The following is a 12493-nucleotide window of genomic DNA, read 5'->3' as shown; positions in this document are numbered from 1 at the left end:
ATAGTGCTGCCATGAACATGGGGGTACATATATTCTTTCTGATGGGTGTTTCAGGCTTCTTAGGGTACTCCTCCGTATATGTCTTGAGTCCAATTTGACAATATCTGAAAAATTCAAAATCTTTGACCATAGAAAATATGCCTTCTCACAAGAATAACAAATAAATACAAAAGGATAGTTATTGCAATATTGTTTTTTTCACAATGAAAACTGGGGGGGGGGGGGGGGGGAGGATCAAAATTTCCATTAATAGGAATTTGATTAAATAGATTGTGTCATATCCATACAGCTCAATATTGTGCATGGGTTAAAAAGAATGAAATAATCTACATAAGTGACACGAAAGAAAAGTCCATGATTTATTTTTTAAAGAGAAAAGCAGATTGCAGGGCAGTTAATAAAACAAACAATGCAAAAAGTAAAATTAGTTATCCCTTCTAGCTTATAACGGAGGGCTGTTTCATCACATCCGTGATATTTATTGAATGCCCACCTCCAGCTGGACCTCCGTGCTGACCTGGTTTGTTACAATGAAACAAATGTTTATTACACAAACGCAGGAAAGCCCCGCCCAGGAGCTGCCGAAATAGCTCAGTTGGGAGAGCGTTAGACTGAAGATCTAAAGGTCCCTGGTTCGATCCCGGGTTTCGGCAGTACTTTTAGATGCCACCACCAATCGTCTTCCAAATGGACTCCTTTTTATGACAAAATTCCAGGTCGCCACCCCGTGGATATTCCCACTCGCACGAGGTTGGCAACGTGCGTGGGTTGACACGGAGGGAGTAAACTGTTTTGTTTCTCTGGGTGGGAAAAGACTGGGAACGGAAAAGGGATTTTTGTTGTTGCTTTTCAACTAGCCCGTGCAGTCAGCATCCCTTCCCTGATCTCGAGTCTGGTGACACGACGCCGCCCCACGCACCGCTTGCCGCGCTTTCTTCTCCCAGCCGCCCTCTTCTCTCGGCTCCGAGTCCACGTGGGGCGCTCGGCTGAACGGCCTCCGCGGCCCGCTCGCCCTGGGCTCCGGGGGGATGGCTACAGCCCGGGCCCCTCCCCGCCAAGGAAATCCTGGATTTCGGCTGCGACCCTCTAGCTTAACAACAACAGGGCATAGGACAGCTTTTGGAGGGGGTGGGGTGGGGATCGGAAGCCCCAACTCGTCTGACGAGTATCTTTGTCGTATAAGCGTGCCCCCAATATTCGGGTACATATTCGTTGTTTCTCTGAAATTTACTAAGTCGCAAACCACTACGCAGATCGTGTCCTCGCACCGCTCTGAACTCGATGCGCCCCTCTTACCTCCCCCCCGGGCAAAGAAACTCAGAAACTCGAGTCGGGGCGAACGGGACTCCAGGGACCGGGGGTTCCTGTTCTCGCCTTTCCCCAGGCTTGCAGAGTTGCCCACACTAGCCTGGGATGGTGAGAGAGGAGAATGGATCTGGGAGTCTCTGGACTGGATCCTAATCAAAAAACAAAAACCTTGTTAGGGTGATGAGCCCCTGCCCTCGAGGTCAGCACCACGCAACACACGCGCAGGAAAGGTCTTCCCCGCCTCCGCGCCGCGCTGGGCCACGCGCGGGGAGGAGAGATCCAGCCCTCGCTTTCTCAACATGCGGTACGGTGAGAAGCGCAACATCGAGAACTGTTCTTGCTTTGGACCCATGAGATGTAATACAGTGAAATCTGCGATCTGTGCCAAAATGCTAGCTGACGAGGGGCTTCATCCCTCAAACCTCTGGGTTCTTGGGAGGAAGAAAGCATTTTGGTAATGATGCCAGAGGGGCGAGTCCCGAGTGGGGACTCCAGCCCGCAGCCTCTCAGGAATAATTCAGATCCAAAGCAGCGTGGAGTTTCAAGCGCAAGCAAGTTTATGGAGCGGAGAGGATAAGCAAGGAGAGCCACGGCACAGGCGGGACGCGGCCTCTCCGCACGCGAAGGGAGAGAGACCCCAGCCAGCTCTGGAGGTTGAGATGACATCTCTTTGTGAGATTATATCTCTTCGTGGTTTCTACGGGAAATTGCTGGTATGGGGAAATAGAGAGTGGGGGGAAAAAACCCAAAAACGTTGGGATTAACTTTAACTATTAGAAGATATATTTTATGGTCTGTTTTCTCATTCACAGCTTTCAAAACCTCAGAGCTAAAAACAGTACGATTCGGAAGGTGAAATTAGGTACTGAAAGGATGAAGATGGATTTTTGTATTTTATTTAAAATTTCCTGAACAGTATGCTCGCTCTCCTGGGAGTGCATCTCCTAAACTCTCAGGGACACGGGGAGACTTGCAACCACGGGAGCAATGGGCGGGCGCCCCTTGTCTGTGGCTTACCCTCTGAACCCGTCTCCAAGGCCCTGTTTTCTCTGACTTTCCAGTGAGCCAAAGCAGCTCTGCCTAGGCTCTCTCCTGTGGCTTCTTCTATTCTAAGCCTTTCCTCGTTTCTCTGTCTCCAGCTTTAATGAAGGTAGTCTTAAAAAAGAAAAAAAGAAAAAAAAAGTGTCCTGAATAGTATAGGTGGTGCTTTCAAGCTTGCCGAAATAGCTCAGTTGGGAGAGCGTTAGACTGAAGATCTAAAGGTCCCTGGTTCGATCCCGGGTTTCGGCAGGTCTTTTGCAGACCTGTCTTTGGGGTTGGGTCCATTGCTTTCCAAACAGTATTTTAGCAGGCACATGGTAATTGAGACTACAGCAATATTAGGCAAAAAGAGCTAGAACCTGTTAAAGAAATATAAATCATGTAGTGATCTACACCCAGTCCCTAATCACTCCATCTAGACTATTGACATTGGGTGGCACCATGAAGCAGGGTTCCTGGCGTGGTGGTTAAATGTCCGGGTTATGGGTGAAGGTGTTGGTTTGCTCCCCAGTGCAGTCAACCCGCTGGGCTTGAAAGGTTTTCTCATCTGCGGCAGATATGAAGACAATCTTTAAAAGCGTTTGTCCTGCAGATGCGAAACCTGGTGGTGAAGGGTGGTTCCCAGCTGGAGAAGTTGATTTACAAGCACGTGTCTCAATTTGAAATGTTTCCCGGAAGCTCGGTTTTCTCACCGCGGTTTTAATAAAAAGTGACTGCATTACTGCTCAGTGACCAAAACTGCACAGTTACAGCCAGGAGCACATTCATATTTTGAATAGAAAGGTAATGCATGCTAATTTTGAGGCAAAGGTATCCGAAGACAGCACAGGAAGGCTGAAAGAGAAGACTGAGGCTGGAAGAGATTATCCAGCCAAATCCCCGGGAGGCCTGGCTGGCAGTTCCTGGAGGGCGAGACCCCAAGTACCAGGCCCAAGTGCGTTTGGCATAGGGGACTACCAGCTCGGTAGGAGTGGCCTTGACTCATACTCAAAATGCGGGGTTGGGGAGGAGCGTTTAAAAATACTCCGCCCGAACAGGGACTTGAACCCTGGACCCTCAGATTAAAAGTCTGATGCTCTACCGACTGAGCTATCCGGGCCCTGGAAGGAAACCCCTGCTGCAGCCAATCCACAGTAAAATAGGCCACGTGGCCGCATTCTGCTCCTATTGGATTGAAATTCTGAGTCCTTGGGCTGATTCCCTGATAAGTAAAACTGCAAAGCCAAGCCGAGCAGGCTTTTAGCGGAATAGTCTTTATTTCTCCTTTCTTCCTTCACAGGTAGACTGTAAAGAAAATAACTGTCTGCCTGACCTGCCCCATCCCGCGTTCCAAAGGAAACTGAATTCCCCTTTAAGAGCAATTCTTCGTATCTGGGACCTCGGGCGGGCCCCCGGGGAGCAGCGGGATTTCTAATACCAATCTTCGTCTAATCCAATTTTTTTCAGAGCCCTAAAACATCTTGTGGGTGGGGCATTATGAATAATTGATTAGGCTTCCAATCATTTATTGGGCATTCATTCATTGAGCGCATGCCGAGCTCCAGGACCTGAGCAAGCTTGCGGAGCTGCAGAGACCCTGTCCCGGTCCTCAGTTGGGCGGCAATACTCGCAGAACAGAAGCACCCAGTCCAGCGTTTTGATGGTAGGAAGCCCGCCCCTGCGGATCCCGCAGTGCCCGGTCCACGCCAGAACGAAGGGACCTCCCAGTCTGCAGAGGGCTGTTACTGCCGGACGGGGCTGAGCGTGGTGGTTGCGCCCCTGAAGGCTTGGAGAGAGAATGCTGAGCAGACAGGAAGGCCGGTGCTCTAGGGACTCCGAACATTTTCCTTTGAAAGATTTTGATCAGGCAAGCTACAGGCTGGCATTTCTAGTTTTAGGAAGTCCCGTTACCCTGGGCAGCTGTGTCCTGGACATGATTAATTAGTCAATTTTTTCCTTCGTCCTGCTTCTTCATTGCCATGCTATTTCTTCAGGAATTGGGTGAGGACTCCGGAAAGGAATCCCGTGGGGTAGAGACTCACAATCATTTCAGCCCTCCTTGGAGTTCAGGGACTCCACTATGTGGGGGGACCACGAGGTCTCCCGTCTCTTATGGAGAAATGTGCCGGGAACTATGAGCAATGTTTAAAAGGTGATCCGTATGTAAAGATGTCCATGTTAAGCAAAAAACATACAAAGTGCTAAACAATGTGTATGGTATAATATTTGTGAAAAAATGAAAGGATATGTATCTGAATCCTTTATATATATATTAGTATATTTGGCGTTTGTGCACATGCCTGCGTGTGTGCACACACACATTATATCTGTATCTATCTATCTATCTATCTATCTATCTATCTATCTATCTATCTATCTATCTATCTGTCTACCTATCTATCTGATGTTAAGGACAGACAACAACCCGATAAACATTTTGCGGAATGGCAATGAAGTGTGTGAGAGGGGCTCGCACCATTTTCTTCAGGTACATCTGTATTATTGAATTTTGTAAAACAAGCTTTTTTTGGTAATAAATTATATGAAGAACAAAACAATATGTAGTGTACTAAATTATTCCACCCTCTGGGGTCACATAGGCAGCCCTTCAGATCAGGCGCCCCTGACCTGGGTTTTCTACAGATCCCAGCAGAGAAACATGAAAAGCATGTACAGTATTTCCTTCCCAGTAGGGAATCTCTCCATGAAATCCCTCAGGCCCCAAGGTTTTTTGGAGGAGAGATGCTGGCATTGAAAAAACCACAAACGAATTAGGTGCAGTTTCCACAGATAAAGATGTGGGTCCCTAAAAGTCAGATGACAAGTCTGGGCTCAACGGAAAACACTAAGACCAGGCTCTCCTGGAAAAGGGCCTCCTGTGCCCTGAGGTCAGCCCTGGGAGTCATGGAGCCATCCCATCGGCCTAACCTCAGCTTCTTACAACAGTACTGCAGTCACAATGCCTGCTGAGTACAGCTTAGAATGAGGGAGAGCATGAAGACTTGTTTCCTGTTCTCCTACAACCGACCAGATCAACAGGCACTGAACACTGAATACAAAGTGTTAATAGCGTGGTACAGGCCTGCTTGGCACAGAGACAGTTAACTGGAGCTGTTTGTATTTCGTTTAACACACCACAGTTCTTTATTTTTATTATGTCACCCTCCCCCACATCTTGAAATGTCACCCTCTTCCCACCTTCTAAGTTCCGTTGGTTTGAGACGGTCCATGCTTTCTGTAAATCAGGGATCAAGATTTGCCCCAGAGATCCCTGCTTGATCTTCTCCAGATGGAATTAGGTACTGGGGCTCTGAGTGTGTCCTACCTGTTTAATGGATCTGTCTTTCCCCACAATGTTTCTGCTGTGAGAACAGAAACTCCCTATATATTCCCCAGTCTGGGTCAGTGGCTGGCACAAAACAAGCTCTCAAAAACCATTGTTGAATGAATGAATGGATAGTTCAACGAGGGGCATGAGTCAGGGAAGGCTTAGTGGAGGACAAGGGGCAGAATTGGTCCTTGAAGTTTCTGTTTGGTAGAGAGAAGGGGAGAACATTCCTGTCAAGGTGAATGATTTCATCATTAAATGGAATACATTTGTCTTGATAAAGTTTTATGCCACTCCGGATTTTATTTTTTTATAACACTTATTGCCACCTGAAATTTTACTTATTTGCTTGTTTATAAACCACCTCTTTCCTCTGTCACTCTGTCGTAAAAATGCCACAGGGTAGTAACTTGGTTGGTTGGGACCTTGTCTTTTTTGTTGCTGTTTTCATTTTTTATTTTTATTTTTTGGTGAGGAGATTGTGAGGGTTAGTTTAAGGTTGAGTTAGGCTTATGTTTAGGGTTAAGGTTAGAATTAGGGTTCGTTGGTGTTATTTTTTGTTTAGTTTTGCGTTTTTTTTCTTTTTTCTTTCTGCATTCCCACAACCCCAGGATTTAGAAGAGTACTTGGCACATAGCAGGATCTTAAGAAATAACTGTTAACTAATTTCAAAGAGTGAACGTTTTTATCGCACAATGTAGTATAGTTTCACGCAGATATTTTCTATTTTCCAAATCATCAGTTCTGAAGATGTTGCTACACTTTCTATGTCTGTGTCTGGCAAAAAAAAAGTCACTAACTTTAAGAGTGGAATATCGGCTACTCTCACTTGGACAAAATCTACGGTTGCACAAGAGAGACACAAATAGTTCGCCATGGTTAAATCTTCAGGAGTTTGGAAACAATTCCCCTGTTTCTGCTTGGAAAAGCAGGGTAGCTTCCATCAGATGCAGGGTTCCAACCCACGAAGATATAAAACCCAAGGAGTCTCGCGGGACACTGTGACCACTCGATACCTACTTTGCTTGTTCTTACTGACTAGGAATCTGAGCAGGAGTGAGCTACTGAAAAATGGCAGAACAATGTAAAATTTTAATTCCTGATATAAAAGCACAATACCGTACAGATTTCAAAAATTCTCAGTAACTTTCCCACATCTTGCTAATTTCTTCATCTCCAGTCACCAGGAATTCTAGAGCCACGTGAAAGTGGTCGAGAGGACTCAAGTAGGGGGATTTCTTACACCTTCACCAGTGAGGACCTAACAAGCAACTGGAATGAGTTTCTTTCCTTTTCATGGTGGGAGAGTCAGATTAGAGATTTTAAATATGTAGTTTTTTTCCTGTCTCCTCCTCCACCCCCCACCCCAATCAAAATAAAAGCGACTCTGGTGGGACTCGAACCCACAACCTTTGAATACCTCTAACCGGTCTAGAAGTCCAATGCGCTATCCATTGCGCCACAGAGCCAAGCCGCAGTAACGTTTTCTGCGACGCTTACATCAAAGTCAGAGCGGCGTCTGCCCGGGGGCCACTCGCAGGCGCGTCCGAATATGCTTTATTTTCCTAAGAAATCGTGTCGTCTGTGTCACCAAGGAGAAGCGTGGATCTGGATTGCACCTGAGAGTCTGAAATTCTTTTTAAAGTTTCTTTCCTGCAGGATCGCCGGGCACCAAATCTCAGCCTCACTGCACATCGGAAAGAAAACGGTCTTTGTATGGAGTTATCCCATCTTGGCCAAGCCTGATCCACGTGCGGTTCCATAGTGTAGCGGTTAGCACGTCTGCTTTACACGCAGAAGGTCCTGGGTTCGAGCCCCAGTGGAGCCACGTTTTTAAACCCTTAGGATAAGGTTTCCTTTGCCAGCCTCACCTTGCGTTTTGCTCCCGGAAGTGGGAAACGCTGCGGGTTCGGCCGGTGCTCCAAGCTTTGTCCCTACGTGCCATCTCCGTTTGCCTGCGCGCCTCTGTAGATCGGCCGCCAAGGCTGCCCCCGTGTGGCAACTCTCGGGAGGTGCAGGCGGCCTGGCCCAACTCCCGCCACCCCGCGCCGCCGCGCCCTCGCCGCAGGTGCCAGCGGGGGTCCTGGCCCTTCAGCTCCCTTCCAGACCTTGCGTGGTGCCACCTCTTAGTTGGACATCCCGACGGCCACCTCCCTCCTTTGTTGACTCCAAGCCCACTGACTTCATACATTATTTAAATTAAAAATACTTCCCCCTTTCCTCACTATCATCTTTCAAGAACAGCGACTCCCGGTCCATGACAGCTTGGGTACAAGGTCTGTAATACTTCCCGGCCTTCAGCCCCAGTTCTGGTAGAACTGGAAATTCCTTCCAGCCCCATTCAGTTCTGTGGTGTTAAGGCCCAGGAGGTCAGGGCACCGTGTTCATTTTCATATCTTACCCACCCCTAGGTACTGTTACAGGAAAATTATGTCAACACTTGTTGAAATAACAAGGAAGATGCTATTCTGGACCATTGCAATAAGTGTCCAGACCATTGCAACAGAGGAGACAGACTGGGCTCAACTCTGACTCGGGGGGTGGGGTCGGATGGAAAATTACTAAGAGGAAATATCAAGGGGAGTGGGTTCTTGCTAAAGGACTTAACAGGATTCTTGGTGAAGGCAGGCAGGGTGATCAAACTTAAGGGTGGGGGGATGAGGAATTTGATCAGGTATTTATCAAAGCTGATCAGATGCCAAGAGCCGAAAGATTCTTGCTAACCCGACAGCAGGGTTCTTGCTAAGACTGGGCAATGCAGGCTGAAGACAGGTGGCACCAAGGTCTAGGCCTAGGGGAGAAGAGGGCTCAGAGGGGCCTGGCTGAATTAGGGTAAAGGACAAAGCCTTAGCACCCCACCCAGGTCCTGGACTGTAATAGGCACATGATTCATGCACATTCAACTTAACATATTTTTGAGCAATAGGCCTTTTTAATAGTGGCATTTAAAAATGTGGATGTTCTTGTGAAGGAAATTGAATTCAATCTCTTTTGTACTAATTGAATTTTCTCCAGCAAAGAGAAAGAGCAGGACTTTTGGAATTTGTTCTTCAAGGTTTTCAAACGGAGCACACACTTCGCAGGGGAATGTCTTGCCAGAGATAATTACATTTTAAACTTCAAAAAACCAGAGGTTATCATAGACAAAATGCAAAACCTGAAACTCCCAGGTATTTTTTTTCTAGAAGGAGATATAGGAGAAAACCTTGAGATCATTAGTTAGGCAAAATTTTCTTAAGCAGGATGTAAAAAAAATACGATCCCTAAAATAAAAAATTAGTAAATTTGACTTCATCAAAAGAAAAAAATTCTACTCTTCTAAGGATACTCTTAAAGGAAAAAAATCAAGTCCAAGATTGGGACAAATATATCTGCAAAAGGCTTAGCTGATAAAAAGTCTTGTATTTAGAATTTATTTAAAAACAAAACAAAAAAAACCTCTTATGCTTCAATAAGAAAACAACCTAATAAAACACAGGTCACAGATATGAACAGATGCTTCACCAAAGACATGACCAATAAGTGCATTACAAAGATACTCAACATTATTAGTCATTAGGAAATGCACACTAAAATCACTACATACTTGTTAGAGTAGTTCAAAAACAAAAACATAAAACTAACAATGACAAGTGCTGGCAAGGGTGAGGAGCAACTAGAGCACCTGCACCTTGTGGGAATGCAGGTGGTCTGGCCACTTAGGAAGAGTTTAGAGATTTCTTACCAAGGTAAACCCTCTTACCATGTGATCCAGCAATCCTACTTCTACCCAAGGGAAATGAAAGCACACGTTTACACACAGGCACACCTATATGTGTTTGTAGCAATTCTAAGTCATAATCTCCAAAAATTGGCAACAAGTCAAATGTTGTCAGCTGGTGCATAGATAAGCAAATGGTGCAATATCCATACAGTTGAATACTATTCAGCAAGAAAAAGAAATCGATTTCTGATATTTGTAACAACACGCATTAGTTTCATAAGCATTTGCTAAGTGCAGTAAGACATATACAAAAGTCGGCATGTCATAGGATGGCATTTTTATGTCTTTCTATAACGGAAGACTAGAGACTGAAGCCTTCCAGAGATGTATCTAGCTTCCAAAGCGGTGGCACTGTATCTGACCTGTCCCCATGAACTGTGTCTAACTTATGAAACATCCCAAGAGAAGGGATTGCAACCAGGACCAAGGGAGGAAGGGTAGGCACTGATAGGGCTGATAGGGCTGGAACCTTAAATGCACATTTCTTTTTTTTTTTTTTTAATCCTCATCTGAGGGCATTTTTCCATTTTTTGTACAGACAGAGTGGGAGGGAGAGAGAGGAAGGGAGAGAGAGAGGGAAACATCGATGTGAAAGGGACACATCGAGTGGCTGCCACCCGCACGACCAACCAGGGCCGGGGACAAACTGCAACCAAGGTACATGCCCTTAGCGGGAACCGAACCCGGGCCTCTCCAGACCGCAGGCGGACGCTCTAACCGCTGAGCCAAACGCTTAAATGCACATTTCTAAGTGAAAGAAGCCAACCTGAAATGTACACACTCTATGATTTTAACTATATGACATTCTGGAAAAGACAAAAACTATAATAAAAAGATTAGTGTTGCTAAAGATTGGGTGAGGAGGTGGGGAGGAATGAACAGGAGATTTGTAGGGCGGCGAAAGTACTCTGTATGATACTCTAGTCATGGCTACGCGGCATTATGCATTTAGCAAAGCCATGTATGATGCTAAGGGTGAGTCCTAATGCAAACCTAACAATCTATTAATTTTTTTAAAAAGCAGATACTGTATACCAAATGATTGAACAATTTAGAACAAAATGAAAAGAAACATTTTTTATTTTACTTTTATTACCAAACTTCACTTCCTAAAAATCCTAATTCAACACTTTCTCCTACTCCCCACCCTGTTTTAAGGAGAACATTTAGGGCAATACTACTTTGGGTGCTAACAGGCTCTTGTGGTTTTGTCAACTGCTTTATTGAGGTGTAACTTGCATACAATAAACTGCACCCATTTAAAGGGTACAGTTTGAGGAGTTTAATACACACACACACACACACACACACACATACACACACACACCCATGAAGCCATCACCACAGTCAGGATAAGGAACGTCTCTATTGGCCCTAAAAGTTTCCTTGTGCTCCTGAGAATTGCAGGACCTCAGCACAGAACACCTCTGTGCAAACCTCTGCACCGAGAGACCAAACTGTAGCATGGCCTGTGCAGAATAAGGCATGTCCTCAGGATGACCCCAGCCCCCTATTAAAATGCCTGCCTGAGAAAGCACAAAGGTGCCTGGAGAATTTACTGTTTGTTGCACTAACACTGGGATAGGCCCCTGACCTCCCTTTCGTAGAGCATTGACTAAAAAGGGCTTGCAGTTGTGAATATGTATGTCTTGCAACTCAGGATTTTCTTCCCTTTCGGACTTGAAAGACAAGTCGGGCAACAATAATGGCAACAGAACTCTGCAGAAGCCCCAGCCCACCCCACCCGCACCCCACCCCCCACACCCCAGGGTAGTGCTGGGACTGGGATTTCATGGATGCTTAAATATAGTTCCGTGGTGCTAACTACCCTAGCACCTTAAATATTAAGTGGAAACAAGCTGAACCTTCTTGGGATTTCTCAAAGAAGTCCAGAACGGCAGGATCCCCCCTGAAGCAGCCCGATTGTGTACACAGTTACATTGATTTGCTTTGAAAAATATTGTGGACATTTAAAATCCACCTTCCTGCACCATTTTAATTTACCTACCACATGGCGATAATAAGACCCACCTCACACACGGGGTGCATCTAAGGAGGAGGTGAGATTGTCTGTCTGTTTTGGGAGCTGAAAGTAGCTGAGGAATGTGACTTGCCTGTGGCTACCCAGTCTCACCAGCCCCAGGTGAGTGTTTCTTTCCTGCCAGGTCCACCTGTGGGCACTTGTCAGCCTGGGGCTCACCCTGCTATTGACTCTGATTCCAAGCCCTCTCCCAACACTTTGGTATCAGCAGTTCTCAACCTGTGGGTCGTGACCCGTCTGGGGGTGGAACGACCCTTTCACAGGGGTCACCTAAGTCCTAACAGTAGCAAAATTACAGTTATGAAGTAGCAACAACAACAATTTTATGGTTGAGGGTCACCACAACATGAGGAACTGTATTAAAGGGTCGCGGCATTAGGAAGGTTGAGAACCACTTACACTGTAAGTGGAAAATGCCATCTCTTCTCTGGGGATATACATTTTTTTCTTTTTGGCCTAGGAATTTGAGCCAAGACAGGTCCACGCTTTCCCAATCAAAAGCGCTGGCCTCGACCACCTCTTCACAAACACCCACAGATTGGAAAAGAGACTGGTTCGAGTTTTATTTCCCTTACCGTGTCCCCTCTCTCTCCTGTGGGAAGAATGTAGACCCTCGGTGGCTGAGCCCATCTGGGGTGGGCCCTGGTAAGGCTGCAACTGGAGGAATCAGTTCTTGCATAGTGACAATGGATCACTCTTTGTGTGGGATCCCTGAGGTTCCGACTTGTCTGAACACATCACCAGACCGTGAATCTGACAAGTCTAAGACTGCGTAAGACATATCCCTTTAGGCCATTATGGGAAATCTTCTCAAGCTTTGTCATTCCTGGTAAGACTCCAGGAGGACAACCATTATGTACCTTTTAGATCACAGGACATATAGAGTTTAACATGTGATAGGCCATGTATACCCACGTTTGTGTATTTCAGACGCATTTATCATGAGATGTTCTAGAACAGGATTCGGCATAGACAGGTCTAGTAGTGTAATAAATTACATTCACATGGTATAACAGCAATAGATTGGGTATAG

General features: G+C 46.0%; 5 non-coding genes across 5 annotated transcripts; 3 read left to right on the top strand and 2 right to left on the bottom strand.

Moving 5' to 3' along the window:
- Positions 1–580: 580 nt before the first annotated feature.
- On the top strand, positions 581–653 carry TRNAF-GAA. Its single transcript has one exon. It is a non-coding gene; the product is annotated as a tRNA-Phe (tRNA).
- Positions 654–2525: 1872 nt separating this feature from the next.
- TRNAF-GAA lies at positions 2526–2598 on the top strand. Its single transcript has one exon. It is a non-coding gene; the product is annotated as a tRNA-Phe (tRNA).
- Positions 2599–3375: 777 nt separating this feature from the next.
- On the bottom strand, positions 3376–3448 carry TRNAK-UUU. Its single transcript has one exon. It is a non-coding gene; the product is annotated as a tRNA-Lys (tRNA).
- Positions 3449–7038: 3590 nt separating this feature from the next.
- TRNAR-UCU lies at positions 7039–7125 on the bottom strand. Its single transcript is given in 2 exon segments — positions 7039–7074; positions 7089–7125. It is a non-coding gene; the product is annotated as a tRNA-Arg (tRNA).
- Positions 7126–7411: 286 nt separating this feature from the next.
- TRNAV-UAC lies at positions 7412–7484 on the top strand. Its single transcript has one exon. It is a non-coding gene; the product is annotated as a tRNA-Val (tRNA).
- The last annotated feature ends 5009 nt before the right edge of the window (positions 7485–12493 follow it).

The sequence above is a fragment of the Molossus molossus genome, unplaced genomic scaffold (assembly GCF_014108415.1).
Source record: "Molossus molossus isolate mMolMol1 unplaced genomic scaffold, mMolMol1.p scaffold_m16_p_13, whole genome shotgun sequence".
Taxonomy (NCBI): domain Eukaryota; kingdom Metazoa; phylum Chordata; class Mammalia; order Chiroptera; family Molossidae; genus Molossus; species Molossus molossus.
The sequence above is the reverse complement of the archived record's forward strand: the minus strand, read 5'-3'. Positions and strand labels throughout refer to the sequence as shown.